Source organism: Pleurodeles waltl, chromosome 3_1, assembly GCF_031143425.1.
Source record: "Pleurodeles waltl isolate 20211129_DDA chromosome 3_1, aPleWal1.hap1.20221129, whole genome shotgun sequence".
Classification (NCBI taxonomy): Eukaryota; Metazoa; Chordata; class Amphibia; order Caudata; family Salamandridae; genus Pleurodeles; species Pleurodeles waltl.
The window spans coordinates 536,179,582-536,197,359 of record NC_090440.1 but is presented as its reverse complement, the minus strand read 5'-3'; the positions used below and the strand labels follow the sequence as shown (position 1 = coordinate 536,197,359).

Sequence of the window (17,778 nt, the reverse complement as noted above, 5' to 3'; positions counted from 1 at the left end):
GGTGCTGCGGCCCTAAAACACACAGTGGTTCATTACGACCCCGGAGGTTGGTGTAATAGTGGCGGTAGCACCGCCAAGAGGCTGGCGGTACATAATGCCACTTTTATGACATTGGCGGTTTGGTTAAAGCCAAACCGCCAAGTTAACACACCCACCGCCACAGCGGTAATGACAGCCGGGCAGGAAACTACAGTCTCCAACCTGGTGGACGTCACAAGGCCGCCCATGGCATTATGACCCCGCCCACCACCATGGTTTCCGTGGCTTCTGTACCGCCACAAAAACCATGGTGGTAGGCACTATCAGTGCCAGGGAAATTCTTCCCTGGCACTGATAGGGGTCTCCCCCAGCCCCTTCCCAGAGTACTCTCCCACCCTCCCCCTCTGTACCCCTCCCCCACTTACACACACCTACATGCACATACATACACACTCATACACACACACATACCCACATTCACCCACGCATGCATACATTCATATACACACACACAGCAACACTCACAAACATATACACTAGCACACACACAATCACATGACACAACATACTTGTACACTCACACCCATTCATGCACACATGCATTCCACATGCCTCACACCCACATGCACGCACACAAACACAGTCACACACACCCCCACACACACACACAACATCCCCACCCCCTTCCTCTGTTGAAGAACCCGACTTACCTGCTTGCTGGGGGTCCTCCGGCAGGAGATAGGACTCGGCGCTGCTGCCAGCAGCTGCGTCCCCCAATAGAACACCACCAGGCTGTATCATGGCTCATGATACAGTTGGCAGCGTTTTGCTGCCGTGGCCCTGCTGCTGGCAGCAGCGCCACCTTACCGCCGTCTGCCACCATGACCGTAGCCGGAATTCCGCCAGCAGCCAGAATTCCGGCTATGGTCATATTTTGGTGGGCGGTTGTTACCCACGGCAGCAGTATGATGGTGGCCGTCACCGTGGCGGTAGGCGGCATTTGCTGCCAATGTTATAATGAGGACCACAGTCTTATTACCAAAATAGGAACGGCACAACACAATACCCCCACCAGTGGAGGTTGAGGTCAAACCAGAATATGAAGTGAAGACAAATTTAGATTCAGAGAGAGTGAGAGGACATCTCATTGACTGGAAAGGTAATGGTCAAGAGAGCAGATGCTGGGAACTGGTACACACACCCCAGTCGGTTCAAAAGGTTTCATGTGAAATATCTTTCCAAGTCCAAGCTTGTAGAAAGGGCCTTGGGAGGGGTGTACTGTCACAGGTGTGTGTCGCTGCATGGGGCACGCAGTGCAGCGAATAACCTGAAAGCGAATGAGGGAGCCAAAGCAGGGGAAATGTTTGAGTGTTTCTGTGTTCCCCTTAATAGACGCCCCTCCTGGACGTCAAGGCTAGTCGCAGCTGGACTCCACAGATGCAGCAGCATAAAATCTGCACCCGGGGGTCACTCTTCACCTCCAATTGCTGTTATGAAGTGAAACTTAGCTCTATTTTCCTGACAGGTCTCCTTTCTGTTGTTTCCCAGTGGCCGATGCGGTGAATATTCAGCTTTTTTCAATTACTGCTCCACATGTTGCTGGCTTTTTGGCATGTTTCTGATCTTAGCTACCTTGTCCTTTGGAACCTGCAACAAGAAATAGGGTACAGGAAGGTTTGCCAACAGCTAACTGTTCTATGTTGGTAATGTGCATGTTTCTACATATTATTGGAAGTATACTCACCATGCTCAGTGCGGTGACTTTGTGAAACTTAAGAATGGTGATTATTTTCTCTGCAAAAGAAGGCAAAGACTTAAATTATACGTGCCTCCTACTACCATTAAGCAATGGAAAAGTAAAGAGTGTTATTTTTTATACTACGTTTGTGAACCTTGTAACATTACTACTCTAATGGATATATTTGATTTTTGCAGATATAGTAGGGAATTATTTCATTCTGCTGTGTTTTCTGGGTCTGTTTTGAACCTTACATTGCTCATTTATCACATAATTATTTATAAGTTCTTCATGTCTAAGTAAGTACTTGAGTAATACATACTCTTATCTACATTCTGTATTTAGTTCCTTTAGTATCACTCTGTACATGCAAGGTTCCAGCTTCCTGTCCTTTTCTCTTTGAACTGATTGTCACATATTCAAGAGCACAATATTTTTCTACCTCATCTCCATAACGATTGCCCAATATAATTATATTGTTTTCAGTTTTATGGGAAACAAATTTGACCACTTAAAATTTCTTTAGGTTACTATTATGCTTTCAGTTTCAAAATATATGCCCTATTATAAATCAGGGCTCTAGAAGAAATCTGAAAACCTCTTTGTGGTCACAACTGTCTGAAATCGGGTGCCATATTGGTTGTCATTGTAAATTGTCACACTTAATTTATTGCTAAGCAGAATGCTATGTTCATGCAATCAGTTCTTCTATTTGTGCTGAAGTTACATTGCACAAATATGGCACTTTCACAATATTCAATATGGTGCACACTGCATATGCTGCTCTCAGTGTTCTCTAAGACAAGAGCCATCCACAAATAGAAACTCATCAGCCTGATGAAATGGAACATCTTATATGTCCGGTCTTGGTTTGGTGCACAACTCTGTTACATCAATGCAATCATAGTTGCAATCTTCATTTTTCTCATCATCTCTACTTGCAATTGGAAAAAGCATGGTAGGATTCAGGGTATTGCACCTTGTGATTGAAATATTACGAGCAGCTTAGATTGCTTGCTTGTACTTAGTTATTTGTCAGATGATGAGTTTGTGTAGGAATCGGCACACTTTCCATTTCGACTGAAGGGAACTATCACAATGAGTGTATAGCCCATCACAGTCCCCCAGGTTGGTTAACTTCACCATGGTTTTGCGCCAAGAATGACACCACACAGCCTTCTCTCTTATGATAAAACAGGTAAAAATGTTTTTCATAATTTGGTATTCCTATTGCAAGTGTTCTACAGAGCTTACCTCTAAATATGAGCAAGAAACTCATGCTCTTGTCATTAAATGGCATGGATTGTTTACATCACTGTAAGCCTCATCAAAGGCTTTGCAGTCAGGGAAAAGTTTCGAATTCACTATCTAAGGTAGCCAATCATTCCCAAAACATTACAAAACATTCTCACTTCTCTTTGTGTGGTTGGATACAGGGCAGTTGCAGATTTTCCAACTCTTTTTTAAAAATAGTGCTAAGGATTGAGATACATTCTGTATACACCTGTGGGATACAACATCACTTTATTGAAAAATTTAAATCTGAATAGATATGAACTATCCTTGTGAAGAGGAATGGAGAAGAACACTTGGCACAAGTCAGTGACTATAAATTTTATGAAGGTCCTGGACCACCCTCTATTTTCCACTCAGTTTCTAAACACCCATCACGGTTGAGTTGCAAGGTCTTCCTAGCACTTCTCCTAAATGCCCTACTTAATAATGTTCTCAGGAAACAAGTTTCATGCCCTCCTCTGCTTCCCAAGTGAGTTTGTACTGAAGAGTGGGGTTAAACCACATGAGGTTTCATTGTAATTTCTACTAGCGCTGTACTTTTAATTAATCCTGTATCTTTGCCTGTAAATCCAACGCCTCCTCTTTCCTTGTGTGTCTTGAATCAGGAGGTAACTCTTTTGTAAGCACGGAGAGTAAATGGACTATTGACTCTTGTGATTTTCTCTTGAATTCCAATTCCTCATCCTTAGTCTGAATTGCCACTCCATCCAGTGTGCAATAAATCATGCAGGTCATCTTGCAAAGAAGATCTATACCTAATAAATTAACAGAACATGTTTCATATATCATAAATTCATGTTTATTTCAAAGTTTGCTATTTTTTACATAACTATTTGCTGAGCCCCGATTAGCAATCCAGTTTTGCTAATGCTTTCAATTTGGACTTCTCTTCTTGAGGTTTGGAATCTCCATGGGATCAACCATGCAGCTGGTGCACCAGTATCGATCAAAAATGATACTGGGTGGCCATACACTTCACCATCTACTTATGGGCTACTCTGGTCTACCTTTACAACTGCACCAAACATGCAATCTTCCTCCCTCCTCAGGGCACCATCATTGTGAATTAGTCACAGATGCTAAAAACTGCAGAAAAGTATTATAAATCATTAAATGGTTTTGTTGGAACCCAGGCATTACATTTCTCATATTTTGCTGCATGACTGGAGCAGCAGGCATATTCACATTGGAATTGCCATTAATTCTGCATATTCTGCACAGAAGCCAGTTGGGCTGCACAGAAGCTTGTTAGGCAACTGACTGCATCACATTATGTGCTACCAGTTTGCTTCCTGCTGTATTTGAGGAACACAATTATTCAGAATTTGATCTGGATTCTGTCTACATTTGCATTTCCAGATTCCAAGCCACCCACACTAGTGACAAGGAGTAATTTCCTTAAGCATGTTAATGTTTGCAATCATCCTATTAGAATTATTCACAAAACCACTACTTCTCTTCTACCCTGAGGAACAACATTTCCAACTTGTGTCATCTGCATGCCTCCTCGTCGCATATTTTGACCTAAACCTTCAACCCAACCAGAGTCAAACCCCAAATTTACCACCTGATTTCTAATACCCTTCTACAAATGCTTTCTGTGCATCGCCATTAATTTTTCCATCAATCACAAAGTGATGGATGGAATTATATTATTAATCTGAGTCACTGGAAATTACTGGGGTTGCATCGCAATCCATAGTTTTTTGCCCCCTATGCCACCACAGTTTGGATCCACCCATATGAAAGGAGTCTTCTCCCTGCTTTAATGGGAACAATCCAGCTTGAACTGCCAGGCCCGGTCTGCACTGAACCAGAACACAGGCAATTAAGGACCAGTATCACCCCTAGTAGGACCCGTAAGCCAAGCATAGCTTGGTTCCAGTGGCACCGTGAGCATGGGACCCATGTCTGGGCAAACATATCACACTTAGGGCATCAAAAGCAAACTGACAGATCGAATGCTTATTAAACTCAGTCACCAGCTATCGCTCGGCTGCATCCCAATCCACAGTTTTTCACCCACCATGCAACCTCAGTTTGGACCCAGCCATATGCAAATCAGTCCTGACCCTACTCCAATGGGAAAACAACAAAAAGAATAGATGATGGACGGAATGCTAAACAATGTAGACTTCCACCCTCACTCACAACGATCTTGGTTTAATCCATCATGTTTTTGCCCACCACGCCACTCCAGTTTGGACCCAGTGTTGTCATTTTAGTGATGCCTCTGGGCACGTTATTTTAGCAACAAGGTCTGCTACTTGTGCCCTTTAACCTAGTAACATTTTATTTGTATTTCACTTTATTATTTTAGAATCGGTCACATTTGTGGTGGTGTTTTATTTTCTTCATCTCATTGTTCTTTTGCCTAGGAAAGCATTACATTTCTTAGCACAACATTATTTTACTATGTGCTTTCCTCAAGGCTGCAGCGAGATAGGATTGTTGGCACAAGTGGTACACTGCATCTCAAACATTCACAGAAACACACGTATTTTTAAGTGGGGAAATTTTCTCAGAACATCAGTTGTTTTATTATAAAAACATTTCCCTGTCCCATGCAGATTACAGGGATGTTACAGCCAGATGACAACAACCGCATGCTGTCTGACTCCATTACAGCTGCTCGCTGAGACCACTGGTTCCCTGGCTCAGCTCCCTGGCCCACATAGGGATGGTGTCTCTATAGATAACAGGCTTCTTCACTACTGTCATACTCCGGTATGGGGGATGATATTTTCCCAGTGGGGGAATGCTGAAGGGCGGATTAGGGCTTATCCTGCTGTGCTCTAACATAGCTTAGGTAGGAATTACATATATTGTGCATAGATACAATGAGGTGGGACCTTTCCTATGTTCACTTTCATTGTCACTGTTTTGCTTTTAGTATGTTTGATTATTCTTCTTATTGCATGTCATTGCATTTTATCTAAGACACAGCTGATTCAATAAATCGTATTGAACCATTGTCTGCCTCTGTTTGTCTTTGCATGTGTGTAGGAAAGTATCAAGTCACAAAAGAGAGTACGGGGTTTTTTGGAAATATAAATGGATTGGAAGTGTGCTAATTGCGTCACCATGCCAGTCCTAAATCTCAACTAGAGATACAACGCGGGGTGGTTCACGGTCTGTGGAGGGAGATTTCCTTTACGGACTAGGTGGTCTCACACACTATATAGTGTCATGCTTCATCATATGACCACCTAGCCCCACCCAGGTAGGGCAATACCACCTGGGCGGACTCAACCTCGCTGTTAAAGGAACAGGAGGGAGTGCGTAAATTTAGTTAGATTTCTGGAAAGATAGGGATCCAGCTATGCTATGGGAATAAAAACACCTACTCAGATACCAGGGTGAGTTTTAATAGAAGGTTCTGTGTGGTGTGTTTAAAAGGAATGGGAGACCAGTGTGAGAACAATGACTCACAAGGTCACCTATCTAGCCGACATGTTTCTGCCCTTGTGATTGAGCTATGGAGGGTCTCTGGGCATTCATCAGGGCGTTGGATCCCTGTAGCGGATGCTAATAGCGCGCTGCAGTTTAATTCGCAATAGGAAAAAACGTGGGAAGGGAAGGAAGGGCCTACCTTAGCCAAGGGAATACCTGGGGAGAACCTATGGTAAATACAATAACAGACCAAAATTGGCAGTGAGAAAGATAATTCACGGCAAACCACGGCACACGTGACAAAATATCATGCATAACACAATAGTAATGATTGCAGGTAGAACGGTCGCAGCAATGCAGGTTATGCGCGGCGATCGGTAGGTCAGGGAAGACAAATCCTTACCCTAACAATAAAGGCTACTAGCCTCTGGTATCCTGGAGAGGGAGCGTCCCCTTATAGTCAGACTCTAGGGTTATAAAGGGGAGAGAGCAGAAAGGGAGTAAAGAAGAAAAATTATATATGAGAGAATAGGGATAAGACAGGGAAAAAAGAGAAAAGAAAAGGAGAAGAGAGGGAAAAAAGAAAGAAGAAGAAAAAGAAGAAGAAGATGAAGAAAAAAGAAAGGAGGAAGGAAAAGAGAAGGAAAGAGAAGGGGGAACAAAAGGGAAAAAAAGGGGGAAAGAAAAGAGAGGGAGGGAACAAAAGGGGGTGGGGGCAAAAGAATAAGAGGGCTGTAAAGCAAACGTGGAAAGGAAATTAAAGAGAAAGAAAGAGAAAAAAGAAAAAAAGGGAGAAAGGAAGAAAAGAAAGAAAGAAAAAGAAGAAGGAAAAGGAAGAAAAAAGGAGAAGAAGAAAGAAGACAAGGGGAGACAGTTATTGGAGAAAGAAAGGAGGGCAAATAGACAGAAGAGCAGAAAAGAAAAGAAGAGAAGAAATTCTTATCTGTGTATCCATCGATGGTAGACTCACTGCATCAAAGGTGGGCGCTCGCTGTGCGCCTATACCGACCTCTCTGTCAGGACCGCTTGGGTAAAGTGACCTGAAAGTGGTTGGTTTATATAGTACTCATAATGGGGATAAATTGCCTGCAGCTGTAGATAATCACCGTCGCGGCCCGGGGGCCGGAAGTAATACGAGCTGTGAACGTTTTGTGCACCGGACTGGCTTGTGGTCCCTTCGGAGGTGCCGAGACCCGGAAATGGTCGTAAATGGCCCACGGAGTGTGGGGCACTCGTTAATGGCATGGAATTGTAGTTCCCGTGCAGCCATGCGGGTCGCCGTCACTCGTAAGCCGGGAAAAGAAGTGTCCCGGCTGCGTGTGAGGCTCGAGAGAGAAAAAGGGGTGACAAAGAGAGAAGGAGGGGGGGGGTTGGTTGGAAGGTGAAGGGGTGAGAAAGGGAGAGGGGTGAAGGGGTGAGAAAAGGGAGAGGGGTGGGGGATGTGTATTCAAAAATTGTATTAAAAATAATAGTAAAAATAAGAATAAAAATTAATAAGAAGGAGTGGGAGTGGGGGAGTGTAGGACAGAAGGGGATGAGAGAAAGAGGGGGAAAAAAGGGGAGAGGAGGACACAGTGAGTAAAAAAGGGGGAGGAAGGAAACGGCAGGGAACAAAGAAGAGCAACGGGGAAGGGGGAAAAAAAGGGGGGGGAAGAACAGGGGGAAGGAGGATTTCAAGGAGAGACTGCAGGTCGATAAGGAGAAAGGAGGGGAAGGGTGGAGAAAAAGAAGAAGGGAAACGTATGGGCGAGAGATAAAGACAAAGGGAGGAAAAAGGAACAGAGGGGAAGAGAAAGGAGTTGAGAGGCGGGGAGGGGAAGCAGCTCCGCCAGCGATGTGAGAGGGAGGTGGGGAAACAAGAAGGGGGTTCTAATTGTGAAGAGAGAACCACGGTATCTCGTCATTCAATCCAGCCATGTCGGTATGCAATCTCCAGATCCAGCGTTGTTCTGCCCTAAAAAGTTTATCGGACAAGCTGGGGGTAGAAGGAGAGAATTGTTCCAGGACCGTCCAAGACAAGTCATCTGGAGAGTGGTTTCTTTGTAGGAAATGGCTAGTGAGCTTCGTTGCATCTCGTTTGCACCTAATCGTGCTTCTATGTTCGCAAATTCTGGTGCTCACTTTCCTCGTAGTCATACCCACATACTTAAGTAGGCAAGGGCATTTGATTAAATAAACTACGTTTTTGCTGTTGCAATTTGTCAGCGATTTTTGCACCCATGGAGTTTTAAGGTCAAGATCGATGGTGGTGGATCTATGAGTGAAAGGGCAAACGCTGCAGTTGCCGCAAGGGTAATGGCCAGCGGGGGGAGGCATTTGCCATAGTGTAGTCTGTGTGGACCCTCGCTTCTCCATTGGTCTAGTGTGGACCACCATGTCCCGTATGCTAGTTGCTCTCTTAAATGCATGCAATGGTGGTTCAAAAGGTAATCCGCCTGATGTCAAGATTTTCCAATTTTCTCTAATGATCTTCTGGATTTCATTGGAAAGGGGATTGAAGGTAGTGACACATACGATTTTATCCAAACTTGGTTTCTGTTCTCGGGGCTGGAGCAACAGGTCTCTGTGATTGTTACGTGCCCGTTTTTTGGCCCTATTAATCAAATGTGTGGGATAATCCTTGGTGTGTAGCTTGGTAGACAGTTTCTCTGCATGTTTGCGGTAATCGGTGACGGATGAGCAGTTCCGTCTTAACCGGAGGAACTGTCCAACCGGAAGGTTATCTCGTAGGGCTCGTGGATGGAAGCTCTGGTATTGTAATAGATTGTTGCAGTCTGTTGGTTTATAATAAACTTCAGTCGCTAATCCGCCGTCTTGTTCAAAGATTAGTAGATCAAGGAAAGGTAGTTTTTTGTCACCTATGTTCATGGTGAAGGTTAAAAACGGGTTGGCCCCGTTGAGCCAGATAGCGAATGCCTGGGCTTCTTCTTTACTACCGGTCCATATTAACAATACATCATCGATGTATCGCTTCCAGAGTTTAATCTGATCTCGGTAGGGGTTGTCTTCATGTAAGATCGTTTGTCTTTCAATATGATCAACGTATAGACATGCTAGGCTAGGGGCAAATGTACTACCCATTGATGTGCCTTGCGTCTGCAGGAAGAAACTGTCTTCGAACTTGAAGTAGTTTCTGGTCAAAGCAAGATGTGCTAGGTCCAGTATAAACCCAGGGGGAGTTTGGGTTTGGGAACCACCCAAATGTACATCCAGTAGGTTGCTGATTACTTCCAGAGTAGCTTCTTGCGGGATGTTTGTGTAGAGTGATTCCACATCAAGAGTAATTAGTAGTTCCTTGGATTTGTCGAAGGCTATGGACTCCAGTAAAAGGAGAACATGGGTGGTGTCTTTAAGATAGGTTGGGATCCTTTTGACTATCGGCTGAAGAAAGAAATCCACAAACTTAGACAGGGGCTCAAGTGCCGAGCCTATCCCGGAGACAATAGGCCTACCGGGTGGGGGGATCTTTCCTTTATGTACTTTTGGTAGAATGTAGAAGTACGGTATTTTGGGATTGGTTTGTATCAAATATGATGCCTCATGATCTGTGATCCAGTTGTTTTCTTTCCCTTTTGACACTAGGAAAGTGATCTCTTCTTGGACATCAATTGTGGGATCACGTGACAGCCGCTTGTAATGTCTGGTATTCCCCAGTAGTCGATTACACTCGTCTCTATACATTTTGTATGGTAGGATCACAGTGGCCCCGCCTTTATCTGCTGGTTTTATGATAATATTAGGATCGGCTGTGAGGCTCTTAAGTGACTCTATTTCGGTATTACTCATATTATGGAATACTTTGTTAGATGACTCAGTAAGCCCATTGATCTTGAGGGATACTGATTTTTCAAAGGCCAGTACCTCCGGGGGCATCTGCCCTGCTGGGGGGCAAAAAGTAGACTTTGGGCGTAGTCCTGTATTCTGCGCGGGAGTATCAAATTCTCTACCGAGGAAAAAGGTTTTTAGGCGGATCTTACGGAACAGACCTGCCAGTTCTGTTCTAGTTTTGAAAAGGTCTACTTTAGGAGTAGGCACAAAATTCAGGCCTTTATTCAATGCTTGGGTTTCGATTTGACTCAGGGTCCGATTGGTTAGGTTGATGATGTTAACTGTATTCTCTAAATCGGGGTTTACTTTGTCTTGCTTGTCCCTGGTATGGCGTCCCTGTGTATTGGGTTTTCCAAAACATCCTCTTTTTGACGCCACTGTACTTATTTTCTCCTCCCTCTGTCCCTCCCATGGCCTCTGTCTAAAAAAGGAGGTGGGGGTTCAGGGAAGGACCATTGGGTAGGATGTTGCAGGTAAGGTGCTTGGTATTGCGGCGGGGGGCCATACTGGTTGGGCCAGCCCCATTGTTGGTTAAGGTATGGTGGGTATTGGGGAGGTACGGGTGGATAGTTCCATCCTCCTCGGCGTTGGCCACGTCGTCCGCGGCGTTGCCGTGTGTACTCTGACGAGTTACTGTCGCTATCTGAATTGGTGTTGCTCCCTGAGGAAGTCTCAGATGTGTTAGAGGAATTTTTGGCTACGTAGTCAGGTTTTGTGTAGGGGTATATATTTTCTAGGGAAAAACGATTCAAATCTTTTTGAAACTTCCCTATTTTTTGCTGAGTTAAGTATTCTTTGTATTCATTTATGTTTTTGTTTACCTCCTCCAATTTTTTTTTGAAGGAGAGAATACTCACACCTGTCTTCAGGTTATTTTCACTGGTTTTTATTTGAATCAGTAAGGTATCTGATAGCCTAGTCGCGGTTCTTATAACTAGTACCAGCCAATCTCGTGTGCATTTCCATGCTATGAGTGACCAGTCTTTTCGAAACTCTAGGTCGTCTAGGAAAATACGAGGTTCATTGGTGACAAGTAATCCGTTCGGTGCCGAATTACTGCGTAAGTACTCAGTAAGGACGGCTCCGTGTAGTATGGTCTTAACCTGGGAGCGTTTTAGTTCCACTAGGGACTCCCAGTCCCCAAGTTGGGATAAACTTTTTGACAAGGCTGAGTCCCCTAAGAGTGAGGGGGCTGAGAGGATAGCTGATACTTCCTCGTCGTTGAAGGAGAGACCTTCTGCCATGGTGTGGCAGGCGTGGTGGAGGAAGATGGGAGGAAGATGGGGATGGAGAAAAAGAAGGGAAAAAGGAGTAAGGCCCTAAGTGCTATGGGACGCAAACAAGGCACTACGCTTGCTTAAGGGGAAGGGGAAAGTATCATCTTGCCTGGCATGTTACCCCCATTTTTCACATGTATGTAAGTTTGTTTTTGCCTGTCTCACTGGGATCCTGCTAGTCAGGACCCCAGTGCTCATAGTTTGTGGTCTGAATGTGTGTATCTGTGTATTGACTAATTGTGTCACTGAGGCTCTGCTAACCAGAACCTCAGTGCTTATGCTCTCTCTGCCTTTAAAATTGTCACTATTGGCTAGTGACCATTTTCAGCAATTCTAAATGGCACACTGGAGCACCCTTATAATTCCCTAGTATATGGTACCTTGCTACCCAGGGTTGTGGGGTTCCAGAGATCCATATGGGCTGCAGCATTTCTTTTGCCACCCATAGGGAGCTCAGACAAATCTTACACAGGACTGCCACTGCAGCCTGAGTGAAATAACGCACACGTTATTTCACAGCCATTTTACACTGCACTTAAGAAACTTATAAGTCACCTATATGTCTAACCCTCAATTAGTGAAGGTTAGGTGCAAAGTTACTAAGTGTGAGGGCACCCTTGCACTAGCAAAGGTGCCCCCACATAGTTCAGGGCAATTTCCCTGGACTTTGTGAGTGCGGGGACACCATTACATGCATGCACTACATATAGATCAATACCTATATGTAGCTTAATATGTATACACAAATAACAACAAAGATTGTGGCTATGTGAAGATGGTGCGCACATCCAGGAATGAGCTAACATATATGTACAAAATCCATGGTAATACAGTCTATGTTGCAGGAAGGAGTGCCCAAGTGGTTTAGCACCCAGCCACAGGGTGCATAAGCTGTCACCTTAAAAAGGCCACAGTCGATTTTAAGGAGAAGAAGAACCACGGCACATCGCAAATATGTGAACATTTCAATATATTCCTCTGTGTTGTCTCAGGAAACACATCGCCCGACCCAGTAATACATGGTGTCAAAAGGCGAATATCAATCTCATGTTCGAAGAAGAACAACAGCTGACATGTGTTTCGTCAAAATTGACTTTTTCAAGGCTGTGAACAAATACAGATGGAAAACATAAGTCACAGAGATTGCTAATATGATCAAATACTATAGTGCCTAAAGTGAACTGGAGTAGACACAACTTTTGTGAATACAGAGAGAGACCCAGTGCCGCTAACTGATGGTGTGCCTTATTTGAAACACAAATACAAGTGTAGCCCTTCTATAGCACCAGTAAAAGTGAAAACATTCCAAAGAATAATATATGTTTTTTCTTAGCAACAAAGATGTCATTGCCAACAGATAGATGTGTGTGGTGGCCGGCAGAGAAACAGTGACAAGTATATAGTGAAAGGAAAGAAACCTCGATTCGTGCACCATGTTCAAGATTCCAACCATGTTTCGTTCGGAGTTACAGTAAAATAGATGAAAAAATGTTGTGTCATCAATATAGACACATGTGCATGCACGAAAAGGAGACAGACATACCTCCAACTTGTGGAAGTATCAAGTTGTACTGTTAGTTCCAAAGGCCAATGATGATTACAAAATTACATAGCATGAACTACAGAGAGTATCCAAAGACCAAGATAAGCCTGAAATATAGAAAAAAGGGATGAAGAACCATGCAAAAAAAATGATGACAGAATATCATTTGTAAACTAAGATCTAAAGGGCAGAATATTGGAATCAAAAGCAAATAAATGAATTGAAAAATGTGTATGTTCAATAAGAAAAAAGTGACAGGTGTGCCTGTCTCTCTTATAAGGTGTTTGTTCACTGTTGCCAGTTCTGAAGATGGCAATGAGAAAAGGTAATATGCAAAAAAGTCAACCGAATGTAATTGCCCCTTAATGGGTTAAAATCTAGAAAAACTCAAATAGTATACATTGAGTGTTATATTAGTACGAACGACCATTGGATGTCTGTTGGCCCTTCGACTGTTTAGGGTTGTAGAGACTTTGAATAAGGATTAGGTAAAATTAAACAAAAACCGTCCCACACACCAAGGCGTAGGCCGTTAGAGAAGAAATACATTTTTAAAGTGGTTGGAGTACTCGTGCGTAGAGATCAATGGTTTGCGGGAAGATGTACTTGCACGAAGCTGGCAGGAGCAACAAAAGGGCAAAATCACACGGCCGCGCGTAGGCGCATTTGCCGTGTCAAAACAAACGAGAAGAATAACGCAAAGAGAGCGTGTCTCTGAAAAGATTTCAATGGAATGGAACTAAATAAGTCTTACCTCGGCAGAGAAGCAGCGAGTATTCTTTCAAGCTGTTAGCGGCGTCGCATCTCAAATGCGCGCCGTTAAACAGCTGCTATTGTACTTGGTAGAAAAATAGAAATTGAAAGCGGACTCGGACACAATTACTTCCACTGTCCGCCATCATGGAACGGCAGCCCAGAGTGAAAGGCATGCAGAGGAAAGGTGATACATGTGCCCATAAATTGAGAAAAAGTGCCATAAAGTTGAAAGAATATATATATATATGTAAATACAGCACCACATCATGAGAATTAAACACCAAATATATGTCAATGCACCAATTAGGATACGTATAATGGCAATCATTTACATGGTCAATGAAAGAGACACATAAAAGTGATGACATATGCACGATAAAACATGAATTGTAGCATAAACAACATCATTTGAAAGCCACAAAGGTTACAGTGAAATATGTGGCAATTTCTAACAGAAAAATCAAAAATTGTAATGTGAGAAGAGCATGTCATGATGGTGTTAACAACTCTACAAAGGTTATATTATTGAGAGTGAATAGACTACAAAAAGACATGTAGGTTGTTGTCTGAATTGAGACCCTCCTCAACTGCCCGTAGTCTGATTATCCATCTGCTCTCAAGTTGTCTAAGCCGGAGAGTCTTAATACCACCCCTTGGGCAACTGCCCACAGTGGCAATGCTGTGTGTGTGTGTGTGTATGCCCAATCTTTCTTGCAAAGGATGTTCCAAGTTATAATGCACCACAAAGGGATAGTCGTTGTTGTTGTTTTTAATTGCCCTAATATGTTCCTGTAATCTTTCTCTGAACGGTCTGATGCGACCCTTGACCCTAGGGTAGGTCGCTCCCCCCGCCGCTGCAGCTCCACCTGCCCAGGCTCCAGCCACCTCCCAGCAAAACCGTAAGTACTCCCTGCGCTCCCCCCGTCCAGCCCCTCATTACTCACCTCTGTCCTCTGAACTCTCTCTCTTCCAACTTCTTCTTCATACCTAAGCTGTCCTCTCTCTGTCCATTTTTCTTCGTTTTTCTGCCCTTCCTCTGGCATCCATTTTCTTCGTGTTCTGCACTTCGTCCTGCACTCCATTTCCTTCGTGTTCTTTTCTTCTTCTGTGTTCTTCTGCACCTGCACTCCATTTCCTTTGTGTTCTTCTGCTCCTGCACCCCATTTCCTTCATGTTCTTCTGTTCTTCTGTGTTCTTCTGCGCCTGCACTCCATTTCCTTCGTGTTCTTCTGCTCCTGCACCCCATTTCCTGCGTGTTCTTCTGTTCTTCTGTGTTCTTCTGCGCCTGCACTCCATTTCCTTCGTGTTCTTCTGCTCCTGCACCCCATTTCCTCTGTGTTCTTCTGTTCTTCTGTTCTTTTGTGTTCTTCTGCGCCTGCACTCCATTTCCTTCGTGTTCTTCTGTTCTTATGTTCTTCTGTGTTCCTCTGCGCCTGCACTCCATTTCCTTTGTGTTCTTCTGCTCCTGCACCCCATTTCCTTCGTGTTCTTTTGTTCTTCTGTTCTTCTGGGTTCTTCTGCGCCTGCACTCCATTTCCTTCGTGTTCTTCTGTTCTTCTGTGTTCTTCGGCGCCTGCACTCCATTTCCTTTGTGTTCTTCTGCTCCTGCACCCCATTTCCTTCGTGTTCTTCTGTTCTTCTGTGTTCTTCTGCGCCTGCACTCCATTTCCCTCGTGTTCTTTTCTTCCTGCACTCCATTTCCTGCGTGTTCTTTTCCTATTCTGTGTTCTTCTGTGTTCCTCTCCTCTTCTGTGTTCTTCTCTTCTTCTGTACTCCTCTCATCTCTTCTTCTGTGTTCTTCTCTTCTCTTCTTCTATTACTCTCTTCTCGTCTTCTGACTCCTCTCTTCTTTTCTTCGGACTCCTCTCTTCTCGTCTTCTGACTCCTCTCTTCTTTTCTTCGGACTCCTCTCTTCTCTTCTTCTGACTCCTCTCTTCTTTTCCTCGGACTTCTTTCTTCTCTTCTTCTGATTCCTCTTGTCTTCTGTAATCCATCTCTTCTTCCCTATCTTCTTTCCCTTTCCCTCTTTCTGACCCCCCCGCCCTCCGCCCTCTGCTTTCCCGCCTCCACCACCCGCTCGGCCCCGCCCCCCCTGCTCCAATTCGTCGCCCCCCTCCCGCCTCCCGCCCCCAGCTGACCCCTCCTTCCCCCCTCCTCCCTCTTATGGCGGCCGCTGCGCGGCAGAGACAGCGACCCTTGACCCTAGGGTAGGTCGCTCCCCCCGCCGCTGCAGCTCCACCTGCCTAGGCTCCAGCCACCTCCCAGCAAAACTGTAAGTACTCCCTGCGCTCCCCCCGTCCAGCCCCTCGTTACTCACCTCTGTCCCTGAACTCTCTCTCTTCCAACTTCTTCTTCATACCTCTGCTGTCCTCTCTCTGTCCATTTTTCTTCGTTTTTCTGCCCTTCCTCTGGCATCCATTTTCTTCGTGTTCTGCACCTCGTCCTGCACTCCATTTCCTTCGTGTTCTTCTGTGTTCTTCTGCTCCTGCACCCCATTTCCTTTGTGTTCTTCTGTTCTTTTGTTCTTCTGTGTTCTTCAGAACTGTCATTGAGAGGACCTTTGGACTGTTAAAGGAAAGATTCAGATGCCTCCACAAAAGTGGAGGTGCGCTCCAGTATGCCCCAGTATCAGCATTCAAGATTGTTGGCGCATGCGCAATCCCACACAACATTGCCACCAGACATGGGCTACATCTCACCCCTCAAGACACAGATTTGGAGGATGAGGAGCAAGAGCTACCACATCGCCAGCCTGGGGATAGAAGCATTGCAAACCAAGGCAGACAGAGACGGGACCACATTGCAACCCAATACTTTGGCAGGTACGTGGCAACTGCCACCACACTCACTGATGTCACACAAGCAGAGCCCAGTTGTGTAGTGGAACAAACAAAACCTTTTTATTTGTGAACAAAATGTTGAAAGAAAACTGCTGTCCATAAGTTGCTGTATATGTCCCAACGTTATGAGGACACATTGACATCATGTGCCTCATGAGTCATGCTGTCTTATGGCCTACACCCTCCTCCTTGTTTGCCCAGCATGGCTCATCCCAGGTGGGTCTGCTGACCCCTGCCGTGCACTTGCACTCCTCAGCACACGTGAGTCACTTGCAGACACACTGCTTATTGTGGACCCCTCCTCACTGTCCTGAGGGGTCTCACATGTGCCCCTTGCCACCTGCATGGCTTCCAACAAGTCCACTGCGTGGCTGATGCGGCCTAGTCCCCCGTGCCACATCCCCAGCAAAGTGGCCAAGTTTGACCTGTAGAATCACCGTCCATCTTGACAGGCCAGTAATGCTCGTAGCAAGATGCCCAATGGACGCTGCCATGCGGTCAAAGCGAGCGACTAGGTGGCGCTCCCTGCGCCTTGCACTGTGTCTATCTGCCACCAGTTCCGTCACTGCGAGTTCACATCAGCCAGGCCATGGGTCATGTTGTTCTCCAGTCTGTGCAAAGCACTTGATATTGACCGCAATTGTCTTGTTTGCAGGCGCTGACCGTTAAGGAGGGATGCCTCCACTCCAGACATTGCTGCCTCCCCTATCTCCTCCCAGGGCACCGCCAGAACTCAGCGTCTGTGTCTGAGCCTTGGTCGTGCTGCTGGCTCTGGAAGACTTCCTGTGGGGTCGGGGCCAGGGGTCGTGAGAGCTTCCACCATTTCCTGCTCTTGTTCCAGAGGGGACTCTGGTGGTGTCCTGCTGGGCCCAGGAATATCTGCTGCAGCCTCCTGCACTGCCTCTGGCCTGCTGTCTCCTCCCTGGATGTTGTTGCTGCTGGGGGTGTCATGTGGGAGACCTGTGTGACATAGGGAATACACTGTCAGTCTCTCACATCTGTTGTATGCCTCATAATAAACATTTGCCTATATGCTGACTACTGTACTACATTGCCCACAATGCACTATTCTAGAGGTTGCTAGACTGGAATGGAGCTAGTCTGGTTATGGCTGCTGCTGTGTACTGG

At 45.1% G+C, this 17,778-nt stretch overlaps 1 long non-coding RNA gene across 1 annotated transcript; it reads right to left on the bottom strand.

Moving 5' to 3' along the window:
- Positions 1-420: 420 nt before the first annotated feature.
- Positions 421-13,874, bottom strand: LOC138283227 (uncharacterized). The gene is made up of 3 exons (XR_011201139.1): positions 13,809-13,874; positions 1,724-1,773; positions 421-1,626 (listed from the first exon to the last, which is right to left on the bottom strand). It is a non-coding gene; the product is annotated as an uncharacterized lncRNA (long non-coding RNA).
- Positions 13,875-17,778: the final 3,904 nt, after the last annotated feature.